At 38.1% G+C, this 16,186-nt stretch overlaps 1 long non-coding RNA gene across 1 annotated transcript in view; it reads left to right on the forward strand.

Moving 5' to 3' along the window:
• Positions 1–15,757, forward strand: part of LOC133633579 (uncharacterized) — a 25,796-nt gene extending 10,039 nt beyond the window's left edge. Inside the window, exons 2-3 of the long non-coding RNA XR_009821789.1 lie at positions 1,375–1,507; positions 15,746–15,757. This is a non-coding gene — a long non-coding RNA (uncharacterized LOC133633579). The remainder of the gene's footprint in view (positions 1–1,374; positions 1,508–15,745) is intronic.
• The last annotated feature ends 429 nt before the right edge of the window (positions 15,758–16,186 follow it).

Genomic DNA, 16,186 nt, shown 5'->3' on the forward strand with positions numbered 1-16,186 from the left:
AAAAGTGGTGCAGACAGGTTTATTGCGTGTACTATATGGGGCATCACCACGGAGACACTCAATCATTGTGTTATCATGCCTGTCGCAAATATGCACCAGACCATTATGTACAACTTTTTATGGCCATTTTAGAAACAATCTTGCGATGTATCTACACATAAACCATTTTTTTTTGCACGCTCATGGGAGAGGTTGCAGCACTGTGAAGAAGAATATGCAAGAAAATGCATATTGTAAGACGTTTTTTTTTTACATAGGAGATATGTTAATATATATGTTCTATATAAAAAAAAAAAAAACATTGTTAAAATAAAAAAAAAGCCAGCAGACACAACACATCAATTGAATTTGTTTTAATCAGCCCCGTAAGTCAACCAGCAGCTATACATTTATAAAATGATATTGCTGAATAGACAATACCTCTAATGTTTTTATTTTTGACAGCCCATATATGTTGACAAGCGCACATAGGATGGAGCTGCTGCGCAATCGCCTCCTTTCTCACAGCTGTGTGTGTAACTGTCAGTTTGCACATACTTTTCCGACGTGTGAACGCAGGTGGACGCTCTTCAATAAATGATGCGAGCAAGTACCCGTAAGCCAGCAACACCAAAACGTTGATGTTTCATTGAGAATATGGAACATTACACACGGCGCTCAAAAATCTGTCAAAATGTTTTAGTACATCTTTGGTAAGCTTCGAAGCTGCAACGTTTGATGGAAGGCTGAGCAATACGGCTACCATAGTCAGACGTACTGTGCTTCAACATACGGGTATTATTATGGCGTGTGTACGAGAACCCCAAAATGGCACCTATTAGGAGGCATATTATTCCATCCATCCATTTTTCTACCGCTTGTCCCTTTTGGGGTAGCGGGGGGTGCTGGAGCCTATCTCAGCTGCATTCGGGCGGAAGGTGGGGCACACCCTGGACAAGTCGCCACCTCATCACAGGGCCAACACAGATAGACAGACAACATTCACACTCACATTCACACACTAGGGCCAATTTAGTGTTGCCAATCAACTTAACCCCAGGTGCATGTCTTTGGAGGTGGGAGGAAGCCGGAGTACCCGGAGGGAACCCACGCAGTCACTGGGAGAACATGCAAACTCCACACAGAAAGATCCTGAGCCCGGGATTGAACTCTGGACTACTCAGGACCTTCGTATTGTGAGGCACATGCACTAACCCCTGTGCCACCGTGCATTTTGTTCTGCAATATTATCCAAAACCACCTTTTCTTATCTATTGGTACCTGCTGATGTGTATTTGGGATCTGCATAAGTCCCGTCAATAATCTCCTTCTTTGTCTCTATCCTCTTGTTGTTGCCATCTCTTATACAAAGTTCTAACTTGTATCTGTCAGTAGACTCGCTATGGAAGCGCTGCAAACTACAACAAAGATGACGGGGACAAGACGCAGTCGAAGTGGAGGCACATAAATAGGACCGCCCACAAAACGGCGCATCCTGAAGAGACGGTCATAAAGCGGCTTGAAGATGGTCTGTAAAACATAATCTATGCATTATTTTGACCAACATTACATGTTATGTAGACCACAAGGAAGTGTTTTAAATGTAGGGAAAAAAATCATAATAATGACCCTTTAATGCACTTTATAATCCGGTGCTCCCTATGGTCTGAAAATTCGGTAGGAATTAATCAGGTCCTAATTTCTGTCCAGTTGTTCCGGAAAAGATAGAGTGTGAGTAACACACATGACAGATGACTTATTAGGCATTTTTAATTACGTGCCAATTATGAAAGGTTCCTTGTCAGGGAGCTCTATTCTTTCCTTATAAAGGCAATTTCAGTGCTTATTCAGGCCATGTCTACGTGACCTGTGTTATGACACTGTTATACTCAACAGGTCTTTGTGTGTGTGTGGGTGTGTGGGTGTGTGGGTGGGCGCTTCGGGGGGTGTGTGAATCCTTTTTCATGGCCTTTCTTGCACAGGTCAGAGAAAATTATTCTAATTAGCCTTTTTTTTGCCTCCTACTTACAATGTAATCATTGTTGCTTTCTCCAAAAAATACACTTCTGTCTCTTTCAAGCAATTTTTATTTGACTTCAGAAGACCACTGAGGGTTTTTTTTTTTTTTTTTACCCGATTAATATACTGCGTTTGAAGCTACTTAAGTTCCTCACAGGGAAAACATGAGTTGCAAGTGACAGAGTTGCAGAAAAGCGATGGTTATGCGTCTCTTTGTGGGAGATGTTATTGAGTTGGGAAGACGTTGGTGTTCTTTTACCTTCTGGCTACACGCACACAGACACACACGCACACACACACACACACACACACACACACACACACACACACACACACACACACACACACACACACACACACACACACACACACACACACACACACACACACACACACACACACACACACACACACACACACACACACACACACATTCTTGCATTTGTTACCTTCTTGAGACCTCCGAATAATGCCTACCTCTTTAGGACCACCCTTTCTAGATATGTAAAGATTTGCATTTACAACATTAATAATATATACATGCTATGCAAATGTAAAAAAAGCTTGTTGTGAAAAATGAGTTGGAATTTCACATGAAAAAGGTCACAATTTCGCAAGAAAAACTTAGAATTCCGGCAGTATTATAATAAAAGTCGTCATTTTACACAACGCAAGTCAAAATGTTACAAGAAAAACTCAACATTTGTGCAATAGTTTGATAAAAGTTGGAATTTTACTCAAAAACAGTCCCAATTTTACAAGAAAAGCTTAACATTTTGACAATTTTATGAAAAGAGTCGTAATTTTACTTGAGAAAAGTCACAATTTTATAGGAAAACTTTAACATTTTGGCAATATTATAATAATAGTCAGGATTTTACTTGGCAAAATAATGACAAAAGTCATAATTGTACTTTAAAAAAAAAATCACTTTTTTACAAGAACATCAAAAAAATTGGCAATATTGTGATAAAATTCAGGATTTTATATGACAAATGTCACCAATTGCATTAAAAAGTAATAATTGCGATGAGGTGGCGACTTGTCCAGGGTGTACCCCGCCTTCCGCCCGAATGCAGCTGAGATAGGTTTCAGCACCCCGCGACCCTGAACGGGACAAGCGGTAGAAAATGGATGGATGGATGGATGGAATTTTAAAACTGGACAATCATGCTTACATACTGTACATTATTACCTTTTGCATTATATTAGTTTATATTATTATGTATTGTCTACCTTGTACTTTCTTTTTTTTATGTCATTGCCTGAAATAAATGAATATATGAAAGAAAATGAAAAAGTATAATTTTACATAAAAAAATAAAAATTTTACATAAAAAAATAATAATTTTACATTAAAAAATAATAATTTTACATTAAAAAATAATAATTTTACATTAAAAAATAACAATTTTACATTAAAAAGTAATAATTTTACAAATATTGTACTATTACAAAAGCAAAAAGAATATGAGCAATTCTTCCCAATTTTATAAGAAAAAGAGTCGACACGTTGTGAGAAAAAAAAAGCTTTTAGTTAAAAAAATATTTTTGAATTTGTTGTTTATAATTGGTTTTTAATCTTCATCATTTACTTCAAGTTATTACAGAATGTCTCTAAATACGTATTTATTTGATTAATTTTGGCATTTCGATTTCTTACACACACTTGTTATTACATATGTTGGCCAAAGGGGGAGCACTTAAAATGTTTACATGCACATGTTATTTCATATGTTGATCAGACGGGGAGCACTTTTTTAAAACTGACACACCTTTTTGGCACCACCCTTATTTTGACAGTCACCACCAGGGGTGCAAATGAGATCTCCATTTTTTGTTTTTTGTAATGTGCTTAAGGCCGATGACAAACGAGTCACGGACCACAGACGGCCCCTGTGCCGCACTTTGGGCAACCCAGCTGTAGAAGCTAACTGTTAATGGCCACTATAGTCTTAGTACCGTAGTGTATTCTTTCATCCTATGGTCACATATGGGACGCGGGTTGTCTTACATCAGCACCGGAAGTCGTAAAATCAGCTGTTCACCTGGCGGGTTTTTTCAGGGATGAATAGGGACGTCCTTCTCTAGCTGCAGTCTTGTTTTATCATATATTGCTGCCTTTGCACCTGTCAATGTTTACTTTTGTATGCACATTAAGTCAACAAAAAAATCCTGACTTTGGAGCAATGTTCACAGACTCTAGTATTTGGCTCTCTATTAGATGCAATGGTTTTTCCCTATTGGGACCATGATTTGGGTCCTAACTTGTTCACCGGTCCTCATATGGAAGGTACTTTTCCTTGTTGATGTCTCAAGAAGGGTAGAAATACAAGAACACACACACACACACACACACACACATGCACACACACACACACACACACACACATGCACACACACAGATGCTCATGTAAGGGAACATGTGCGCAACACTGTCATCTTGTCAAGGCGACGCCACGAGATGACAGTGTTGAAGTAGGACACATGCCAAATATAAACGTAGCGCCTTCTGCAAATCAGCCGTCATTGCTGGAGGATTTAAATGTGCTTCAATTTAGTCACCGAAGAAGCACTCAAGCGAGTTCGAGCACTACACGCAATAAGGAAGAAAAAAAAAAAAAAAACCGTAACCGCCACTTCCAGCTCAATTTTATGTTACTGTGCTTTATAATAGGGAGGATAACATGTCAGTGGTTGCCATGACCACCACTTCTTTTGTACAGGTGATTGTTTAAATGATATTTGAACATTCTTTACTGCCATGCAAATGGTAAAAAAAAAAATCAATTTGGTTGGCCATATTGTACTGAGCAACCAGGACAAGGGCATACGCAGTATTTTTGGTAATGCGTTTCCTTACACATGCACAACTGTATGTACCACAGAAGTGTTTTTCAACCACTGTGAGATACAGTCTGGTGTGCCATGGAAGATGATCTAATTTCACCTATTTGGGTTAAAAATATTATTTGCAAACCAGTAATTATAGTCTGCAAATGTGTTGTTGTTGAGTGTCGGTGCTGTCTAGAGCTCGTAATACTCTTCCATATCAGTAGGTGGCAGCCGGTAGCTAATAGCTTTGTAGATGTCAGAAACAGCAGGTAAAAAGGTATCTAATGCTTAAACCAAAAGTAAACAAAAGGTGAGTGCCCCTAAGACAAGGCATTGAAGCTTAGGGATGGCTATGGAAAACACAATTAAAACTTAACTGGCTGCAAAGTAAACAAAAACAGAATGCTGGACGACAGCAAAGACTTACTGTGGAGTAAAGACGGCGTCCACAAAGTACATCCGAACATGACATGACAATCAACAATGTCCCCACAAAGAAGGATAGCAACAACTGAAATATTCTTGATTGCTAAAACAAAGTAGATGCGGGAAATATCGCTCAAAGGAAGACATGAAACTGCTACAGGAAAATAGCAAAAAAAGAGAAAAAGCCACCAAAATAGGAGCGCAAGACAAGAACTAAAACACTACACAGGAAAACATAAAAAAAACACAAAATAAGTCACGGCGTGATGTGACAGGTGGTGACAGTACACCTACTTTGAGACAAGAGCTAAAGTGATGCATGCTTGGTTATGGTTTAAAGTCATATCCAACAATTGCGACAATGACTTTTTTTACTGTCAACTGAGTTTCGTTTGTTAATGATTTCTGCTGGTGGTGCGCCTCCAGATTTTTTCAAGTCCAAAAATGTGCCTCGGCTTAAAAAAAGTTGAAAAACACTGCACTACAGTACTATATCTCAGGGATTCTCAAACGTTGCTATTAATTTAGCGGGTGCGGCGTATGTACCGGGTTCGCTCTATAGTCCGGAAAAGTAACCTCGATAAACAACGTTAGCTTGACCTTTTTTATGGTCCTTCTCCTTTTGCGCGTTTGATGCTTTCCACTCTTCTGGTGTGAAAAAGGAAATATGGTTTGGCTCAAGCAAAAAAAAAAAAGAGACGCATAAATAGGAAGCAGTAAACGATAATGGGACAAACTGTCTTTATGGTCATTTTTAGTCCTTACGGTCGCACTGTGAGACTTAAACGGAGATTTCATTTGTTGCACGGTTCTTCCATAACACACTTTGGATGGACTGGATGTGTGTCTACATGCATCTACATACATCTTTTTACCAGCGGCGTGCGGTGAGGTTCATGTCAGGTGAGGCACTGACTTCATCACAGTCAGATTTACAAATTTATGAACCCTAAAGAGTATCTTATTCACCATTTGATTGGCAGCAGTTAACGGGTTATGTTTAAAAGCTCATACCAGCATTCTTCCCTGCTTGGCACTCAGCATCAAGGGTTGGAATTGGGGGTTAAATCACCAAAAATTATTCCCAGGCGCGGCGCCGCTGCTGCCCACTGCTCCCCTCACCTCCCAGGGGGTGAACAAGGGGATGGGTCAAATGCAGAGGACAAATTTCACCACACCTAGTGTGTGTGTGACAATCATTGGTACTTTAACCTAACTTTAACTTTACACTTACAAACTGTAGCACACAAAAAAAACACATTTAATAAAAAGAACGTTATTATGGTCTTACCTTTACTTATAAGTGCGGGAACAGTGGTGTTCGTGTTGGAAGAGTTGTGAATGAATGAAATATTAAATCCGTGCTGCAGTCTGCAGGTGTACCTAATGTTGTGTCCCTGCGGTCGTTCGCGGCTCCTCCAGCGCGAGCATTGTTGTTTTTGCACTTTTTGCCTTCTTGTTAAGTGACTTTTTTTGGGTGGATTCGGTCTTGCACGTGGAGGGTTTGGGTGTGGGCTTTGGTTGGTGTGGCGCTCCCGTCGGGCGGTGCTTTCTGCGGCGGAGGTGCGTAGGAGGTGGGGTTATGAGACGAGCCTCAGCCAGTGCGTCTTCGCAGCAGTATTATGATCGCTCAGCACAAGAAATATGTTACACACATACAGTTGTTGACAAAATACACTGTACATTATATACCTCAGCTAACTAAACTATGGAAATGTATAATATAATTCATATAGCAATACGGTCTCACTGCACAGCAGGCCAGCAGTTAGCCGAGTCATTGCGCACAATCCATGTTGAGGCACAACGCAGTGACGTGCCTCAACTGGCTGCTGATCACCGCACCGTCTCTTCTCAGTATTTGAACGGCAAATTTGAAAATAAAAATAAAAATAATCTAAAACTGGTGAAGTTAAATGGAAAATAACTTTAGCATAATCACTGGATACATATAACAATTTAATTAATTTTTTTTTCTTTTTACTTTTTTTTTCTTTCCATGATGGCATGTGAGGCCGTGCCTCCCCTGCCTCTAGTGACTGCACGCCACTGCTTTTTACCTTATCTCTGTAGAACAATAAGGTTGTATTGCTTCCTGGGCGGGAGGGAGTTGTTTTCGTACTCAATAAGCTGTCTCTTTCCGTTTGATTTTTAGACCGCTTCTAGATGCCGCTATTAACGCACTGTAGGACTGGTCTCCTAAAGCTTTAGTATCAATCAATCAATCAATGTTTATTTATATAGCCCTAAATCACAAGTGTCTCAAAGGGCTGTACAAGCCACAACGACATCCTCGGTACAGAGCCCACATACGGGCAAGGACAACTCACCCCAGTGGGACGTCAATGTGAATGACTATGAGAAACCTTGGAGAGGACCGCATATGTGGGTAACCCCCCCCCCCTCTAGGGGAGACCGAAAGCACTGGTAAACTTGGTAATATAGCTATTCTGTCTTGATGGTCCTTCTTACTCAACATATATCATACTTGCCAACCTTGAGACCTCCGAATTCGGGAGATTGGGGGGGGGTTCAGGTGTGGTGGGGGCGGGGGTTGAGGTGGGCGGGGTTTGGTGGTAGCGGGGGTGTATATTGTCGCCCGGAAGAGTTAGGGCTGCAAGGGATTCTGGGTATTTGTTCTGTTGTGTTTATGTTGTGTTACGGTGCGGATGTTCTCCCGAAATGTGTTTGTCATTCTTGTTTGGTGTGGGTTCACAGTGTGGCGCATATTTGTATCAGTGTTAAAGTTGTTTATACGGCCACCCTCAGTGTGACCTGTATGGCTGTTGATCAAGTATGTCTTGCAGTCACTTACGTGTGTCTGCAGAAGCCGCATACAACATGTGACTGGGCCGGCCCGCTGTTTGTATGGAGAAAAAGCGGACGCTAAAGTCAGTGCCATCACGGCACGCCCCCAATATTGTTGTCCGGGTGAAAATCGGGAGACATTCGGGATAATGCTTGCCCCGGGAGATTTTCGGGAGGGGCACTGAAATTCGGGAGTCTCCCGGAAAAATCGGGAGGGTTGGCAAGTATGACATATATGTCATCCAAAAGAACTTGGGATTGACCAGTGACTTTTATTCAGACTGGTCTGACGCAACAGTGCGCACACACACTTCATAGGCAGACTACAAGTTTACAGTACAGTGATAAAGTGAGCAGTTTCCTGTTCCTGTCAAACACATCAGGGAAGAGGTTCCCACTTTATATTATCTACGTTACTTTGGGCCACTGATAACTTTCCCTCCGGCCTGGATCATGGAAATGAGCTATCGGATAACAAAACAAGAGCACAGTCAATAATTTGCACTTTATCTGAATGCACTACGCTGAAACCTTTGAAGTCGAATGTCTCTCGTACAATGAAGAATTGTACAACAGCAAAACAGGCCTGTAAGACTCACAAAAGTGTATGAGGGCGATAGCATGCTAACATTTTTTGCTGGATTTTTTTGCTAATGTTGTATGTTTAAACCTTAAAATCATGAATGTTGATACTTGGTGCCATGTTGGGGGTATGCTAATGTTTTATACTTAATTTTGTGTGTTTAATCCTACAAATAATGATTTGTAATACTTGTTACGCATGTTAACTCTTAGCATACGTGTGAGAACATTAGCATGCTAATGTCGTATGCTAGCTTTTTAGCTAATTTTGTATGTTTAAACCTAAAAATCATAATTTTGGAAACTTGGCAGCAACTTGAAAGTATGCTAACCTTTCTTAACGTTTGATGCTAGTTTTTTTTTGTGTGCAAATTTTGCATGTTTACACCTATAAGTGCATTTTAATACTTGGTGCCATCTTAGAAGAATGCTATCTTGTCCTATGTCATCCCGCTAACGTTGCTACGCTAATGTTTTATGCTAGATTTTTAGCTAATTTTGTATGTTTAAATCTAAAAATCATGATTTTTGAAACTTGGCACCAACTTGAAAGTATTCTAACGTTTCTTAACGTGTGATGCTAGTTTATAGCTTAATTTGCATGTTTACACCTATAAGTGCATTTTGAAACTTGGTGCCATCTTAGAAGAATGCTATCTTGTCCTATGTCACCATGCTAACATTACCATGCTAACATTTTAGGCTAGCTTTTTAGCTTATTTTGTATGTTTAAACATAAAAATCGTGATTTTTTAAACTTGGCAGCAACTTGAAAGTATGCTAACAGTTCTTAACGTTTGATGCTATTTTTTTTTTTTTTTTAGCAAATTTTGCATGTTTACACCTATAAGTGCATTTTAAAACTTGATGCCATCTTAGAAGAATGCTATTTTGTCCTATGTCATCATGCTAACGTTACCATCCTAATGTTTTAGGCTAGCTTTTTAGCTTAATTTTCTGAACTTAAAAATCATGATTTTTGAAACTTGGCACCAACTTGAAAGAATGCCAACGTTTCTTAATGTTTGATGCAAATTTTCTAGCTAATTTTGCATGTTTACACCTATAAGTGCAATTTAGTACTTGCTGCCATCTTAGAAAAATGCTAACTTGTATTATGTCATCATGCTAACATTACCACGCTAATGTTTTAGGCTAGCTTTTTAGCTTATTTTGTATGTTTAGACCTAAAAATAATGATTTTTTAAACTTGGCGCCAACTTGAAAGTATGCTAATGTTTTTCAATGTTTGATGCTAGTTTGTTTTTTTTTAGCTAATTTTGCATGTTTACACCTTTTAAGTGCATTTTAAAACTTGGTGCAATCTTAGAAGAATGCTAATTTGTCCTTTGTCACCATGCTAACATTACCATGCTAACGTTTTAGGCTAGCTTTTTTAGCTAATTTTGTATGTTTAAACCTAAAAATTATGATTTTTGAAACTTGGCACCACTTGAAAGTATGCTAACGTTTCTTAATGTTTGATGCTATTTATTTTTTTTTAGCTTATTTTGCATGTTTACACCTATAAGTGCATTTTAATACTTGGTGCCATCTTAGAAGAATGTCAACTTGTCCTATGTCACCATGCTAACGTTACCACGCTAACATTTTATGCTAGCTTTTTAACTAATGTTGTTTGTCTTGACCTAAAAATCATGGATTTTGATATTTGGCACCATCTTGGAAGTATGCTAATGTTTTTTAATGTTTGATGCTAGTTTTTTTTTTTTAAGCTAATTTTGCATGTTTACACCTTTTAAGTGCATTTTAAAACTTGGTGCAATCTTAGAAGAATGCTAATTTGTCCTTTGTCACCATGCTAACATTACCATGCTAACGTTTTAGGCTAGCTTTTTAGCTAATTTTGTATGTTTAAACCTAAAAATTATGATTTTTGAAACTTGGCACCACTTGAAAGTATGCTAACGTTTCTTAATGTTTGATGCTATTTATTTATTTTTAGCTTATTTTGCATGTTTACACCTATAAGTGCATTTTAATACTTGGTGCCATCTTAGAAGAATGTCAACTTGTCCTATGTCACCATGCTAACGTTACCACGCTAACATTTTATGCTAGCTTTTTAACTAATGTTGTTTGTCTTGACCTAAAAATCATGGATTTTGATATTTGGCACCATCTTGGAAGTATGCTAATGTTGTATGCTAGCTTTTTAGCAAATTTTGTGTGTTTGAACTTACAAATTATGATTTGTAATACTTGCTGTCGACACATATCAACCGTTAGCATACTTGTGAGTACATTAGCATGCTTTTTAGCTAATTTTGTATGTTTAAACCTAAAAATCATGATTTTTGAAACTCGGCACCAACTAGTATGCTAACATTTTTTGACATTTGATGCTACTTTTTTAGCAAATTTTGCATGTTTACACCGATAAGTGCACTTTAATACTTTGTGCCATCTTAGAAGAATGCTATCTTGTCCTGTGTCATCATGCTAATGTTACCATGCTAACGTTTTATGCTAGTTTTTAGCTAATTTTGTATGTTTAAACCTAAAAATCATGATTTTTGAAACTTGGCACCAACTTGAAAGAATGCCAACGTTTCTTAACGTTTGATGCAAATTTTCTAGCTAATTTTGCATGTTTACACCTGTAAGTGCAATCTAGTACTTACTGCCATCTTAGAAGAATGCTAACTTGTATTATGTCATCATGCTAACATTACCACGCTAACGTTTTAGGCTAGCTTTTTAGCTTATTTTGTATGTCTAAACCTAAAAATCATGATTTTTTAAACTTGGCACCAACTTGAAAGTATACTAATGTTTCTTAATGTTTGATGCTAGTTTTTGTTTTGTTTTTAGCTAATTTTGCATGTTAACACCACCTATAAGTGCATTTTAATACTTGGTGCCATCTTAGAAGAATGCTAACTTGTCCTATGTCATCATGCTAACGTTACCACGCTAACATTTTATGCAAGCTTTTTAACTAATTTTGTTTGTCTAGACCTAAAAATCATGGATTTTGATATTTGGCACCATCTTGGAAGTATGCTAATGTTTTATGTTAGCTTTTTAGCTAATTTTGTGTGTTTAAACCTACAAATCATGATTTGTAATACTTGCTGTCGACGCATGTTAACTGTTAGCATATTTGTGAGTACATTAGCATGCTAATGTCTAATGCTAGCTTTTTAGCTAATTTTGTATGTTTAAACTTAAAAATCATGATTTTTGAAACTCGGCACCAACTAGAATGCTAACATTTTTTAAACATTTGATGATACTTTTTTTAGCTAAGTTTGCATGTTTACACCGATAAGTGCACTTTAATACTTTGTACCATCTTAGAATAATGCTATCTTGTCCTATGTCATCATGCTAATGTTACCATGTTAACGTTTTATGCTAGCTTTTTAGCTAATTTTGTATGTTTAAACCTAAAAATCTTGATTTTTGAAACTTGGCACCAACTTGAAAGAATGCCAACGTTTCTTAACGTGTGATGCAAATTTTATAGCTAATTTTGCATGTTTACACATATAAGTGCAATCTAGTATTTACTGCCATCTTAGAAGAATGCTAACTTGTATTATGTCATCATGCTAATGTTACCACGCTAACGTTTTAGGCTAGCTTTTTAGCTTATTTTGTATGTTTAAACCTAAAAATCATGATTTTGTAAACTTGGCACCAACTTGAAAGTATACTAAAGTTTCTTAATGTTTGATGCTTTCTTTTTTTTTTTTTTTTTTAGCTAATTTTACATGTTTACACCTATAAGTGCATTTTAAACTTGGTGCCATCTTAGAAGAATGTCAACTTTTCCTTTGTCACCATGCTAACGTCACCACGCTAACATTTTATGCTAGCTTTTTAGCTAATTTTGTTTGTCCAGACCTAAAAATCATGGATTTTGTTATTTGGCACCATCTTGTAAGTATGCTAATATTTTATGCTAGCTTCTTAGCTAATTTTGTGTGTTTAAACCTACAAATCATGATTTGTAATACTTGCTGTCGACGCATATTAACTGTTAGCATACTTGTGAGTACATTAGCATGCTTTTTAGCTAATTTTGTATGTTTAAACCTAAAAATCATGATTTTTGAAACTCGGCACCAACTAGAATGCTGACATTTTTTAAACATTTGATGCTACTTTTTTAGCTAATTTTGCATGTTTACACTGATAAATGCACTTTAATACTTGGTGCCATCTTAGAAGAATGCTATCTTGTCCCGTGTCATCATGCTAACGTTACCATGCTAACGTTTTATGCTCGCTTTTTAGCTAATTTTGTATGTTTAAACCTAAAAATCATGATTTTTGAAACTTGGCACCAACTTGAAAGAATGCCAAAGTTTCTTAACGTTTGATGCAAATTTTTTAGCTAATTTTGCAAGTGTAATTTAGTACTTGGTGCCATCTTAGAAGAATGCTACTATGTCATCTTGCTAATGTTACCACGCTAAAGTTTTATACTTGCTTTTTAAGTAATTTTGTTTGTCTAGACCTAAAAATCATGGGTTTTGATATTTGGCACCATCTTGGAAGTATGCTAACATCTCTTATATTAGCACGCTAACGTAGTGCTAATTTTGTAATTTTACACCTAAAAATAGTGCATTTTAATACTTGATGCCATCTTAGAAGTATGCCAACTTCGATCGACCCCATGCCAGAGGTTAAGGGCACAGATAGCAAGCCCATTGAAATTTCCGCGGGAATTTTCTAGTTCTAAATATGCTTTCTAAAGTTGAGATGAAACATAAACTGATGTCAAAACCCTACTGCGCGTGACTCTTAAGAGTCCATATACTAAATGTTTGCGTGTACTAAAACACGTGCAGACTTGATATCGCACGCAAAGCTGTTCTACTAAGCTTGTGCCCCGAGGATTGCCTCTGGTAAATGTGCAAAATGGTCAGCACAACCCGTTGAGCGTGTTTGGCTATATCAGAACTTACAAAACTCAGAGAGGAGGAGATGCAAATGTAATCATTTAGCGCTCCGTATTCAGGGCGTTGGGCCCTGCAATCAGTTGGAGGCACGTTTTGCATCAATTTTTTGCCGACTCAAACACTTGGTGGACAAAAAACACTCAAGCATCACTCAGACTCAGTCAAACTGACTCTTGGTAATGTTGTCATTTTCCATGACAACAAAGAAAGTATGCCTGGTAGAAAAACACTCAAACATACAGCAAGGCTCTACTTTTCAAAAATGCATCAGCTCTATGCTAATTTACCTTGTCTGTGCCATAGACATGCTACTGTGTGAAGTGAATTATATTTATATAGCGCTTTTACATAGTGAAACCCAATACCTAAGTCACATTTAAAGCAGTGCGGGTGGCACTGGGAGCAGGTGGGTAAAGTGTCTTGCCCAAGGACACAACGGCAGTGACTTGGATGGCGGAAGCGGGGATCCAACCTGGAACCCTCAACTTGCTGGCACGGCCACTCTACCAACCGAGCTATACCGCTGCTACTGATTAGCATAAGCGATTTTACATGGCATTTCCACACCTCCAGATTTGGTCATCAAAACTACAACTAAGTTACAATCAAACAGCTCTTGTATAATAAGTACAATACTTACAGTACAAACACTTTATAGGACTCAACCAGAAACTACACTGGCACATTCGGTCGGCCTAATGGAAAAGACTACTGCCATCTAATGTTTTGGGATCGCAACTGCATACAAAGTTGACTATATAATACTTGCAAATGAAAAATAAATGTATATAACAACTGGACAGCACAGCTAGCATTAGAAACTTACTGTTTAATCAAAAAATATGATTTTATCATTGAACAAATTAACATTTATTAAATGTTATTACCATTGGGTTGAGTTTTTTCTTGCCCTGGTGTGGGATCGTTGTGGCTTGTGCAGCCCTTTGAGACACTTGTGATTAAGGGCTATATAAATAAACTTAGATTCATTGATTAATTGAAATACACAAATAACTGAAAATTGGTACCGTTGAATACTGGTTTCCATTTCCAGGTCTTGGGAATTGATACCGTAACAGTTAAAGTTCCAGTACTGGGCTTATAAGCAATCTCTCCAGAATCGAATTCTGGCCGGCGATGGATCAAATATATTAAAGTTTATGTTTATCATGACTTGTGCCAGATTCAAACACTGATGACATTTATTAAACAATACAAGAAGCAAAGAATTAAACAGAGACAGAATTAAATTTGGCTTAATTTGAGGAGAGACGCACGGACACTGTACCGTTGTGCAGTGTCTCAGCACGCTCTGGCGAAAGATTGTACTCCTCCTCCTTTATTTGGACTTTCTCTGACTACATGGCAACAGCTGCTTCTAAGGGACGAGGGTCGTAAACAGTTCACAGAACAGGTCGTAGAACAGTTTAAAGAAGAGGTTCGTAAAAGAGTTCAAAAGGCGGTGTTTTGTGGAGTTTACAAGCCTTCTTGGTTCAAAGACATATTTTTGCTTCTCGCTGGGAACTCATTGAAACACAAAGTTTTTGTGATCAAAAAAAATAGATCAAATTATTCTAACAACTTGTTTTTCATTAAAAAAAACATGCATCAAAGTAAATTCAAGTTTGCTTAAAAAGAGTATAAACATTGTTCCACGTTCAAAAACGTGTGAACTTAAAAAAAAAAAATTTTTTAGCCAGCGACGGCTCTGCCAATGTTTAGCACATTCGGAAGGTACGTGCAAACTGGCACAGTTAAGCACAAACATTGTGGCGAGAAGGAGGCGATGGGTGCAATGACAGGTGAAGGCGATAGAGTAGTGACGACGGCCCTACAGACGCACAAGGGGAAGGTTAGGATGGTGTGTTGCGGATCCTAATCAGTATATTTTGCAGGTGTCCAGGTGACCTTGTGAATGAGTTGATATTTGCATACCACTGCATACTCACACCCGAGTGTGTCATTCCCTGCTAATTCCAGGCTCACAATCGTACCTGCCGGGAAAGTCATTAACACCACTCGGAGGACTTTTACTGCACGCCTCTTTTCCAAACGCTCCCAAACAGATCAGAGTCGCACCCCCGCGGCCTTTGCACACTTCCTTCCACTCATTTGCTCATTTAAATCCTCTTCTCTCGTCGCTGTTTTTGTCTCTGCAGCGTGATCCACCTGTGCTAACAGCTGCCGGTGCTCAGTTCCAGCAGAGCTGGCTTCGCCGGGTGCTCGCCGGGTGGAAACAGGCCTGTATGAAGCATGCATTCCACACAATGACTCGGAGGAGAATATTGTTGGTATATTCACATTTAAAACCTTTGTCAATTTCCTGTGTGCAACAAGATCTGGGGCCTCATTTATGAAACTGTGCGTGGAACTGAATGTAAAACTAAGGAAGCCCGTGTGCGCCACTATAAAAAAAAAATATCACAATGATAAGTCATGATTATGAGATAAAAAGTCATAATAATGAGATAAAAAAGTCCAAAATATGAGATAAATAAAATCGAAATTATGAGATTTAAAGCTCGAAATTATGAGATTAAAAAAAATCATAATTATTACATTAAACAAAACAAAAATATGAGATTAAAAGTCATAATTAT

The sequence above is a fragment of the Entelurus aequoreus genome, linkage group LG18 (assembly GCF_033978785.1).
Source record: "Entelurus aequoreus isolate RoL-2023_Sb linkage group LG18, RoL_Eaeq_v1.1, whole genome shotgun sequence".
Classification (NCBI taxonomy): Eukaryota; Metazoa; Chordata; class Actinopteri; order Syngnathiformes; family Syngnathidae; genus Entelurus; species Entelurus aequoreus.